The sequence below is a fragment of the Chlorocebus sabaeus genome, chromosome 21, assembly GCF_047675955.1.
Source record: "Chlorocebus sabaeus isolate Y175 chromosome 21, mChlSab1.0.hap1, whole genome shotgun sequence".
NCBI lineage: Eukaryota > Metazoa > Chordata > Mammalia > Primates > Cercopithecidae > Chlorocebus > Chlorocebus sabaeus.
In genome coordinates this window covers 81,390,289-81,403,155 of record NC_132924.1, presented here as the reverse complement: position 1 = coordinate 81,403,155, position 12,867 = coordinate 81,390,289, and the positions used below count along the sequence as shown (strand labels likewise).

The 12,867-nt window shown below is 37.3% G+C and overlaps 1 protein-coding gene across 49 annotated transcripts in view; it reads left to right on the top strand.

Moving 5' to 3' along the window:
- The window catches only part of NRCAM (neuronal cell adhesion molecule), a 305,485-nt gene that overhangs the window by 141,306 nt on the left and 151,312 nt on the right, over positions 1 to 12,867 (top strand). The gene's annotated exons all lie outside the window — the stretch shown is intronic.

Below are 12,867 nucleotides of genomic sequence, written 5' to 3'. Positions count from 1 at the left end.
CTGCTTTGTAAATTCCTTCCCCGTTTCTTATTTCCCACCCCCCTGTCCGCCCCATTCCTATTTGTGCCATTCAGCATTATCAGCTCTAGAATGGACCCTGTTAGGCCTATGATGCCTTCTGAAAGGCCATCTATTATAGTACTGAACTTGATGAAAAAATAATCTTACTTGGAGATCTGGAACACAGTTCAGAGAGCTGTATCTCGACCAATAATAGCTTTTTTAAGGAATTATAAGAGCACGATTGTTCAGACATTCAGTTCTTTACCTTGTTGATTTCATTTAACAAATAAACTCATGGATTTTAGTTAAGGAAAGAAGATTGTATATAAGATTTTGAGATAGTGAAATCCTTTGAGCATGTTGTCCCTTGTTCTTGAGAATTCTTAGGTTGATCCATTGAGATGTCCTTTTGTAATTGAGAGGAAATGATTCATGCCTCAGCTGAATTTGCTTCCATTGTGTTGTATTGAAACTGACTTCATATGACTAGTTCTTACAGTGTTTCAAAATACCATCAGAAATCCTCAAATTAGTAGCCTGGAAAATAAGAATGTTGCGTTGTAAATCAAATAGCACAAATTTTGTTCTGCTTGAACAGTCCCTGAAAAGTGGAAATTAGCAGAGACTAGCAAAATTGATGTTAGGTAATTATGACCAATACCAAAGCAGCCTTAATTTTGTACAGATGGCTCTTTTAAGAGAAAGCTCCCTTTGTTGATGCAAAATGACCTGTTTTATACAGTTTTTATGTACCCCTCTCCTCTACAAGTGTCCTTATTTCATAAAGAACACCTGCAAGGTAAAGCAATGTGATAGTAAGTACCATCCATTCTGTTAGGGACATATACCAAATTACAGTTGTTAGAAACTAGGAGTTACTAGTAATGATATTAAGTATGGTGGCTTACCAATACAATACTAGTATCGGCAGTGAGGTATGGAAAATTCGTTCGTAGATAATATATTGTCTGATATCTATGAGATAGTAAGGCACTGAGAGTGGGAGTTTATTTGTAAAACTGGTGTTTTCTGGTGAGCAGGAAAACAGCGGCCACCATGAGGAAGTACATGGTGCCCTTTTAAGGTGGAAACACTGGGCTCAACAGCAGGTGCTTTCCCATTTCCTAGCCCACTCTCAGGTAGTTCTAAGGGAGTTTTTCTCTCTGGATGCATTATTTTTTCTTTCTTCCATTGTGTGAAGGGTATTTGATTGAAAATCTGTGTCTTCTAAAGCAGCAAGTGAAAAGTCTGTATTCTTCTTTTCTCAATACAAACTTCTTGTTGGTCTTTCTTTTGTTGGCTAGCCTTTTGTTAATTGGCCCAAGAAAGCTTTTAGTTGTCAGGTGCTGTGAGAGCCACTAAAATATCTCGTTTTTTAGTTTTGTGAATGGTTGAATCTTGTCAAAACTAAATGCTGAGTCTTCCCAATTTGTTTCCCTGGCCTCACAAAGACCGACTGAAACTTCTCAAAATTCTAAAGCACACATACTCAGAGTGTCCCTAGGCTATTCAAGTATTTGGTCTCTGACATTAGAATAAGTAAGTTTTTTTTCCATAGCTACTTAGAGTTTTCAGTAGTTTTTCCCACATTCACTGGCATGCTGTGATGTTCAGAAAAATGCATGCAGCAAGAATTGTGGACTGTGGTTTGCAAACTCTCAGGCCCATCCCACATCCTTCTCTTTGGGAGGTGCCCTCTATCTGCCCTTATCCAGTGTCACACATAAAAACTGCTCACATTTGCCATTTTAACCCTAAAGTGTACATTCTCTCCCTGGGAAATCTGACTTCTACCTGGGTCGAAAACCTTGAGCTGAAATGCAAGGCTGCTAGTGGTGGCATTTTGATAATCAACCAGAGTGAGGAGAGAGGATGCCTCTGAAATCACTTCATAAAGTGAGTTTTCCACTGGCCACATTTGTGTAAGTTTGGTCCTGATGGTAACCATAAGGAGTGTGAGGAAGAAGAATGCCCAGGCTGCACCTTAAAGCATGTTCCCATTTGGCAAGCTGTGTATGAAAAATAACCTGACAGGGTGTTGGAGTCACTTGCTGACTGTTTTGGTTGATGACTTGAAAGTTGTTCTTTCCCTTGGACTTTACAATACCAAGTTGCTAAAGTTATGCATACATCTTAAGAGAAGGGTAGTTACATTCGGAATAGATAGTAGTAAAACTGGTAAGAGTAAAAAGACTTTTATCTTATAATTAAGTTGATTTGTAAATGTGAACCTGTATTTTATCACAAAGTCCTAGTAGTTATACAGTTTTAATACTATTTATTTATTTAATTTATTTCTTTCTTGAGACGGAGTCTCACTTGTCACCCATGTTGGAGTGCAGTGGCATGATCTCAGCTCACTGCAGCCTCCACCTCCCGGATTCAAGTGATTCTCATCCCTCAGCCTCATGAGTAGCTAGAATTACAGGTGCATACTACCATGCTTGGCTAGTTTTTGTATTTTTAATGGAGACAGGGTTTCACCATGTTGCCAGGCTGGTCTCGAGCTGCTGGCCTCGAGTGATCTGTCCGCTTTGGCCTCCCAAAGTGCTGGGATTACAGGCGTGAACCACCATGCCTGGCCAATTTTTCATACAATTTAACAGTAAAGACAGCTATCAAAATTTTGTCCTACAGGATCATTTTAAAGCTGAGAAGTTTTTTCTCATGTTACTTGATACCAGTCAAATCAAGAAGACACACAGCACCCGTAGAAAGAATACTTGCCCCATGAAGCTAAAGGTAAAAAGCTCATGAATAAAGCTGTTACCCTGGGAAACCTAGAACTTACAAAAACCAAGACAGGGATCTAACTCCAAGTAAAAAATACTTACCTCTTTATTGTTTTATACTCGTAAAGTTTGATTCAGTATGTAGTCATCTGGAAAACTAGAACAATCTTTTCTTGTACATATTAACTTCCTCCCTCTTCACTGTGACATAGCATGAAGGCAAGACACAGATTTCAACTAAGTGACATCTCTTGAAGCATTAGCATACTTGGACAGTCCCTCTATTGTGACCATGATGAACTTTTTCACAGAATGACTACCTACCACTGAAATGCAGCATTCCTGGAAGCTAAATGACAGTGCAGTGAAGAACATTCTGTTCTTTCAACCCAGGCGACTCCCCAGCTTTCCATTTCCACATGAAGTCTGAGCAATGCCCTGTGTCCTGGGGTCACATGGAAGCATATTAAATCCAATGTGCAACGTTTCTGTAGGGAGGCTAAATTATACATTTTCTGATATTTATCTGTGAGTTTTATTGGCATCCATGATTGAGATGCCTTTATTGATTAGGCATCTCATTTCTGCCCCTTGCATCCTGTCCTCATTATTTTTGTGGGACACAGCCATTTTTCTCTGGACACCTTATCCCCCTTCTCACCACTCCCACCACGCTGGGCTGCTCAGTTTGATAGCTGTTTCTGAAGGCTCCAAAAGAGCAGTTGAAATGTGTTTGAAGAAAGACATCAGCATTTTCTCTTGGGAAATAGCTGGGTAAGGATAAGCCATGGTGAGACAGTGATGAAAACAGCGGCATTATGTTTTTGTGTCAGCAATAATTGGTGCTAGTAGTCAGTAGAAGGAATCCTGCAACTTTTACGTGTCCCCACCTCTCCTCCCATTGTAGTCTAGTGGGGAGAAATATCTGGTTTGAAACTGGAAAGAAAAAGCTGCCTAAGTCACTACAGTACATGAAATGTAGAGCACTCAGCATTTGTACACCAAAGGGCTAATGCAGTGACCTTTGCAAATAGCTTCTTGCATATACTTACTGGATTTGATTTGTTTTCCTTGCTGCACTTTTGGCTTGTAGTTCTTAACTGTTTTCTAGGTTTACTAGAATCAGAGCTCATGATGAAATAAGGCTAGATTCATGACTAGACTTTAATTTTGAGGTTCATCAAAATGACCAGAACAGTGCCACCAAAAGGCAGGGGGCACTGCCCTGTGGCTCTTGTTCCCAGCAAGTATAACCTCTATTAAAATAATTCTCCCTCTGAGAGGAAGCTTATTCCAAATGGTAGTTATAAATGGTATCCCTTATTCATCCAGAGTTAGGATCTTTATATTTAGCATTCTTGTCACCAAAATCATCATTTATTGAACTTTAATTGTGCAACATAACCTAATGGGTGAGATACTCCAAGTATGGACAATTGGAAGTGAGACACAGCAGGAATACTGGAAGGGCTCAGGTGTTCAGGTCCACATGGTACTCTATACAAAGGTAGACATGTGTGCCTAGGTTCTGTGGGTATTTTATTATGTCTCTTCCTTCCAGCATCTGGACATTTCATCCCTGGCTGCTTTTGGAGGGAGTCAAATCCTGACAGGAGGGTTATCTAGGGAACTACCCAGGAGGAAAATGAAACCCAGTATGGAGCAGGAGGCCAGGACCAGGCCCCTGCTGGTAATGCAGTATGTTGCTGTCACAACTGACTGCATACACAAATAGATGCTTGGATTTTTTTTTTTTGCTTTGCTTTGTTTTCTTTTATTTTGCCTTTCATGACAGCATTCATTTTGTAAGGCAAAGAAAAAAAATCTCTTGGATGGATTCAAGTTTTCATATCTGCAGAAGGCATTTCTACAGCTATTGTCAAACTTAGCTGGTCTGTAAAGATTCTTTGTTTCTGGTTGACTGTTGCAGAAAGCAAGTTCATAAACTACCACAAATACAGGAGAGAATGATTTCTATTGAAAGAGTTGAGTAGGATATGGTGCATGGAGCCAGTCCTGAAAAGGGTTTTGTTTCTTGCAGCATGGTGGAAATTCACATTCAGATTGCTGCTCTGTGCTCTTTAGCATGCTACAGTGAAACAATGGGCATGCCAGCCGTTGTAGCAGTGTTGATTAATGCATTCCTTGAATGTGTTGATTAATGTGTTCCTGGGATGCCTCCTTAAGCCGTCACTGCACCTGAGGTGTGTTGGATATGCCTTCTCCCCGGCTGCTGCTTCGCTCACATGAGCCGTTTTGCACATGGGTCTTTTGTGTGTGTATTTCACACCAGTGCCTTTATAAATAAAACTAGAGATCTAGCAGACTTTTTACAGACATATTATCATCTGACAAAAGTGTCTACATTATAATCTAATTGGGACTCTATAAACTATGATGTTTATAGGAGGAATGCTCTTCTAATAAACACAAATGCTTGGTGGCATGGCTTAGTGGCATCTCTCTGTCCTGTGCATAATCCCACCCAGGGATTTATTTTTGTTCTTTTCAAAAGTTTTGAAAAGAAATCAAGCTGAAAATACTTATGGAGCACAGTTTGCACTTCAATAATATGAGAAGAGATGTGTAAATGGATTGCCCATTAGACACTTGGTACACTTGGAGTCTCAGTTGGAAACCCACTCCTTTCAGGCCAGCCAGGGTAATTCTGTTTCCACTCTGCTTCATTCCAGGTTGTGACTTCTCCTGCTGTATTCTGAATTCTCTTTAAACAACATGTTTTTTTTCATAGCATATTTCCAGAATGACTTACCCTGATGTGGTTCTACCTAACTAATGGTTTGGAAAAGATAAGTGGGAGGTTTTTGTAATTTGTAACTTGTACTTTGAGACATAAGGATTCTACTGCTACTTTAAAAACTTTCTGACCTTTTAATTCTCAGCAAGAAGACCAAAAGGATTAGAAATCCATGTTCTAAAATGATGTGAGAGGGTCCAGGCATAAAAGAAATGGCCCAGTGGTGCTGGGGCGATGGCATTGCCTGCTGTGCCTTGAGGCTCACACTATAGTATTTTAACAGGAAACCATCCGTGCTATTCAGAAAAATTACATTTAACATTGGGAAAAGCAAAGCAAACAAATTCATCTTGAATAAGAGGGAATTTTGTAACAAAATATTATCGTATGAAGCCATTATATAAAGAAGTGGTAAAGTCTGCAATATTTATTGCTGTTAAATCTTGACATGAAATTAATGGTGAAGGATGGCATTTTGATATTTTAAGAATAAGACTTCAATGAAGATTCTTTATTCTTTTAACACATATCAGTGACAAGACTATTCAAAGGTCTGCTTTGAGGTTCACAGAATATGTAACTTCTGTTATTTCAGTAATAATAATTAACCCCAAAGTTTACTATTATTTTTAAATAGTTATTTATCTGCCTCATAGATAGTATTTGTGGAAAATGGAAAATATTGAATTATTTCTGTTGCATTTGCATACATAAACTTCTGTTTTGGAACTTGAGGTACACAGAATATGTGTTTAAATCATTTTAATGCATGTTTGATTTGGAAGCTATATTTGGAAACACTAATCTTATTTGAAATGTATTAGTCTTCAGATAGCTTTTAATTATATGATCTATTTAAAAGCAAAATGCACCAAAAAAGTATCTAAGAGGGAATATACATGTATAATTAGACATGCATTTTCTTGGTTTGCCTTGAACTCTGCAAGAATTGAAGGGGTAAACAAAGAGAAGCAGTGAGCACGATTAATCTGGTTTTCTGCAAAGCTTTTGATACTGTACTGAATAAAGCTGCTGACAGAAGCTGTTAGCTTGGGGAAGGAAAGGCCATAGGAGGAACAGGTTATGAAAAAAGAGAATGGAAGGCAGAGGACAGTCCAACACGGAGAAGAAGCACAGGGGAAATGGCTTCTGCACGTTTCTATTTATTTACTTTTGTCAAAAAGCACAGAGAAGATGCAGTTAATGTAGTTTCCTAAATGACTTCGTTCCCTGGGGGGGGAAAAAAACAAAACTGAGAAGGAACTTGATAAATATGACTAGACAAAAGTACCATATTTAAATGATTCAAATGACCTAGAAAATATATCTACATTCCAAGTGTCCTGTAAAATATTTCTCTATTATGTAACATTTTTCTCTTACTGAGAATCTAACTATAGATATTCTTTAACACAACACAGTCTTCAAATCGATTTGGTTTGCAAAATAATAAGTTATTTGACTGGGATATTTTTAAAAGTATCTGAGAAATTTTCTTGCCATAGAGGAGTAGGAAAAATAAATATATTCTACCCAAACCAGAAGTCATCCCTAAGGAAAACATACCCTAAATTTTCCCCTGGGTCTTCTCATGTGCTGTTGATGGTTGTTGATAACCCAGAGCAGGTTTATGGTAGATTGATAGACATTTTTATTTTCCTGAAAACAGACCTTTAGATGCTAAGAGTTTTCTTCTGTAGATTAATCTCCAAGTTCAGCAAGGAGGTAGATTTCAAATACCTACATTATAAAAGACTTCTTGATTCTGTCCAAATTATTTTCTTTCTTGTAATGTCGCTGCCTTGATCCAGTAAGTGAGCCAATATTTAGGGTATGGAAAGACCTTTGTTAGAAAGAGTACACAGTGGAAAGCCTTTCTTTTATAAAACAGATTTCCCTCAGTTATGAGTCAAATGTGGTTCGTCATAAGAAAAATGTTCAGTAACCATTGAATGAGTGGTAGGAACATTGTTTATAGTTGATCTTAGAACTTCAACGTTTTATTGATAATAAATCACAGTTTATTCTGAAGTCAATTGGGTCTCATTGATACAAATAAAATACTAATTTGTGGAACCTACATGTAATGCCTGTCTTGTGGCCATCTTTATTAATAAACATTATCTATTGCTTGTTATAAATAGAGAACTCTGAGAGGTGATGAAAATACAAAAAGAGCCAGATACGGCTCTTGCTCTTCAGGAAATCACACTCATTCAGATGTATATGTATAAATTGACTGCTCATATACACACATATGTACATCAAAAAAGAAAAGCATGGAGTAGCATTATTGATGTATAAATTTGTTATAGAGGCCAAAAGTGCTCTAGGAATTCAAAAGAGTGGTGACCACTAGGTACTGAGAGACTAACCAAGGTTTGTGATTAGTTTGGACTTTAACTGATCATTAAGGAAGAATGATTCTAAAAGTAGTTTAGAACAATTAAAAAGAGTCGAAATTACAGCAGGGAAAATCACAATGTCTTGAGCGGGGAGGGAGATAAGCATGGTATTTGAATGGTAAAAGAGAAAACAAGTAAGCCAGTTTAAAGCAGCAAGTAGACCTAAATGATTGAAAGTAATTTTGGAGAGGTGTTCTTTTCTTCCCTCCTTTCTTCATGAATGAATAATCATTTATACGTTCATTCATAAGTGAGCTACTGTGCGTCAGACATTCCTAAACAGTACCAAGTAAACTATACGTGAAGTGTATACAGCACAGTAATTGCAATATGGTGTAATTAGTACAAAAACATGAAAATATACATATATATTATGTACATGTCTATGTGTTATGTACATATACATGTAAAGGTATAATAGTGATATAAAGGTAAATGTAGCAACTCTGCGTGATGGCATCAGGAAAATCCTTGAGAAAGAACATGAAACATGGGTGGACATCCCCCAGGCAGACATGGAGAAGGACATTCGAGGCTCTGGGAGAGCAGAGGTCAAGTAGATCCTATGTAAAGCCATGTAGTAGATACATTCCAAGTGCCTTGGTAGGTGATTGAAGGTGGAGAAGTTGGAGGTGCTGTGAAGACAGGTTGGAGAGGTCATCTGTGGCCAGGAATTTGGGATAGATTATGGGATTCCACTTAAGGATTTTGAGTACAAGAGTCACGTGATCAGATCTGAGTTCAGAACAGACAGCCCAGCAGCTATATGTAGGTATGTAAGATAGATTGGAGTACTGGTGAAATCAGAAGCTGGAAACCAGTAGGAGGCTAGAGATGATAAGAAACAATAGAGCCTGGGCCACTGTCCTAGCAGAGGGGCTTAAGAGGAGACAGTATACAGTATATTTGCCAACTGAGAATGAAGAATGAGAAAGAGCAAGGCCTGATCTCTGCCATTAGAGACTGGACATATGGTGGTGATACTGACCAGAATAGAAAATGTAGCAGAACAGCCAGCCACGGTGGCTTATGCCTGTAATCCCAGCACTTTGGGAGGCTGAGGCGGGCACATCACTTGAGGTCAGGAGTTCCAGACCAGCCTGGCCAACATAGCAAAACCCCATCTCTACTAAAAACACAAAAATTACCTGAGTGTGGTGGCACGCGTCTGTAATCCCACCTACTTGGGAGGCTGAGGCACAAGAATTGCTTGAACCCAGAAGGTGGAGGTTGCAGTGAGCTGAGATGGTGCCACTGCACTCCAGCCTGGGTTACAGAGTGATACCCTGTCTCAAAAAATAAAATAAAATAAAATAAATAAAATGCAACAGAAGGGCTGCTTTTAAGAGGAAGACAGAGAGGACTGTGATGAATCTGTTGTTTAAAATATGTCTAATTGTGAATGCACTATACTGAGTTTGAATTATATTCAGTTATGAATTCATTAAGTTCTTGAGTGAGAAGTGATATATGCCCAATGTTGTTTTGAGAAGGTTAATTTGGCATCTATATTTTAGGAAAATTTGGTGAAAGGACATAGAAGATGAGAAAGCAGTTAGGAAATTATTGCTTTGCTAGATATATTTGTACTGAGATCTCAAAACTAGAGGTGAGGCCGTGGGAATGGTAGGCAGAGATGCTAGGAGTCAAGCAGGTTGCCCCTTGAGGAGGACAGTAGCTCCTTGCCTTCTGTCACTTTGTTTAAATTTACCCAGAACTTTAGTTCCTTCATTCTGTGAATACAATCTTAGTTGAGACATATTTGTTCTCAGTTGGACATCTTAATTGGAACTCAGAAAACAGGGTTGGCAGCGGTGATAACTGGTCATCCCAGTTTGTCCTGAGATTTAGTGTACTTTTTTGAAGAAGGGGAGTGGTTTCTCAGGGACTCCATGCAAGCAGAATTCATGCCATCAGTCATCTCCAAGAGAACTAGCTGTAGAAACCAAAAGGTCAAAAACTCATATTAACTGAGGGACCTAGAATGTACACAATTCAGACTGAAATGATTTTCTCAAAGAGTGATCTGAATGAAGAAAATTTTGCCAAGAGCAAAAGTGAAGGAAAATAGTACAGAGCATTCCCAAGGGTCACTGGAAACATTTTTTTGAAGCCATAACATGGAACAATATGTCATTATTACTAAGCAGACAATTTTGAGTGAAATACAAGGGGAAAGAGCTGCATTGTTTCTGTTGTTGATATTTTTGTGGGTTTTTTTTTTTTTTTTTTTGTAATTTGGTCACTATTTAGAAAGGGTGATCAGTTAGACACAGGCCAAATGTTTAAGGTGGTATTTCTGTGAAACATTTTCATCTTAATAATTATTTCATATTTATTATGATGAAAGGCATTTAACCCTAGAGTATGTACAAAGCTGAGTCGCAAGTCTCAGAAATAGTGTCCTAAAGTGATGTATTGGCCTCAGAGGAAATTCGTATGTACTTATACACAAATTCACCATAATTAATGCACCAAATCATACTTTTAAATGCCCAAATAATTTATATTCATAAATTTTTCATTTTGAGCCCCTAGATATTTTTTAATCAAAACCCATACCACTATCCATTCATCTTCTATTCAGTCAAATGGAAAAGAGCCATATGTTTTTCAAAAATAGGAAAATTATCTAATTTCCCTTCTACTTCTGATGTCCATAGGATAAGCAAAAGAAAAAAAATCTGAGACACCTGAGTTGGCACTTTAAAAATTTATCCCAGAAACATGAGATGGGATGGCCAGAGGTCATGCAGTTGGTGTCATGGGGGCACCCTGCCTGTTTTCTTCTGTAGCTCATACCAGTCATGCTTTGTTGGTGCTAATGACTTCCCAGGTGCCTGGTAGCAATTCTTCATTAGTTACTGTTGTCCTAGAAATCATTAGTGATCTGTGTAGGTCTGGAACCAATTTTCTGGAAAACCATTTAATACATACTTTAATTTCTGTAAATGTTGTCTGTGGAAAAGAACATTTCCACATTTTGCTTGCCATTGTTCTGAATCTGACTGGCATATAACACACTTTGGCATCTGTAATGAAATTACATTAATCGTCTGTCCTTAACTATCTTCCTGGTAAAAGGAATGGGAAATCTTTGTTCAGATATACAATAACACTATTTTAAAATTGTTCAAATTATATAGAATTCTTTGCAGATTATGTTAGAGAGTTCATTACATTTTAAATTCATTTTATTATCAAAATTATTCTTTGTTTTTTGGTATTACATAGTGGTCCTCCTTATAATGGAGTGTTTTACTTCTATTTATAGAATATAGGAATATTGTATAGTTTGCTGTTTTATTTTTTTAAAGAGTTATTTTTAACAAAACTTTGATTCAATGAAATGTAATTCTATTTCCTGAACAAAATGTAAAGTAAAATGTAATTTTTTAAAAAGCTTTCTGTTAATTGAGTTGATAGTATTATATTTTAATCAAAAATTTGAATTCAAAAATAATCTTTTCTAAGATTGAGTTTCTCTTAACTCATAAAATATTTTACTGCCCCCAAATGAGCACCATAATTTTAATGTCACAATAAATTAGAAAAAAAATGGAGAAATTCCAGGTTGCAAAGCCCGATCAGATACAAATTTTGCCTGATGCCTTTATTATTACCTTACATTTCCTCCTAGCCTATGTACCTCAACAGGATAGACATGTGACATTTTTCTTTGGAAATTTGACTTATTCTTTTCAATGGTGTCCCTAGTTTAGCACAACATGGAGGCAAAATGTTTTCTGGAAGGATCTCAACTTACCCAGGGATGCATTTCTCTTTTGCTTCTCTGTTTGTTGGCATATGAATGACATAATGACCTTTTTAGAAAATAGATGTTTATTATAAAAATAGCATCTGGTATCCTCTAACATTTTATTGCATAAAGATAAATTAGTTTAATTTTGTATAATATATTTTAACTTCTTCCCAATGGTAATAGCCTTCTTCAATATTTAATAAGGTAAAATTAGCATAGTATTACAATAACAATTGAGAATAATCAAAATATGCCCTAAGCAGTATTTTTTCAATATCAGGGTTTTTTCTCTCTTCACAAAAAAAAAAAAAAAAAAGATGTCAACAGAAGTTTGGGGAAGGATTAAATTTGCATATAGACAGTAATATTTTAACAGTAGGATTAGATATTCCTAGTGATACCTGGTCTGAAAACCATACGTTCTACTGTAATAATAGCAGTCACCATTTATTGAGGCTTACCATGTGCTAGACATGTTCTAAGTACTGCACATGTTTTATCTCAACCTAACAGTAACTTGTTATTATCCTCATTTTATAGATGAAGAAATTGAGGTACAGTGTTAATTACATTGCTCAGGGACACGGAGCTAGTAAACGGTAGAGCAGGGCTTCAGACCAAGGCAATCTAATTCCAGGGTGCATGTACTTCACCACCATATCACTGGTTGGACACAAAATATGCCCACCAGAATGCTTAATTAGTTCATAAGAGCAGCACTTGGCCTTGAGACTTCTGGTCAATGTGCCGTATGTACATGACTAATAAGGTCTCATATGGAAGTCAAAGTTATTACCCTGCTGCCCGTTCACATCAAATAATAAATCTAAAGACTGTCAAGGTTGTTGCATTGCACACGTGGCTCTAAATATCTATTCCATGTTTGTGTGTATTGTGGAGAATAGATAGGTGAAACAGAAAGAGAAAAAAAATTCTAGACCAAACAATATGGTTAGGAATGCTTGCCTGCTATTACATTGGGTATTCTTATCTCTTATATGACTGAAAAAAAAAAATTCTTGGACTTTAGTGTCATTGTGGTTTGCTCACAGGTCTGACGTTTGTCCACAGTAATAGAAATCGTGGTAATGAAAGCTCACTTTTTATACCTTATGCCCACCCCATGCCACCTCTTCTTTGCTAGAGCTGTCACCCAGGAACTTGAGCCATGTTTTATTCACACAGGATTTCGAATGCAGCTCAGTA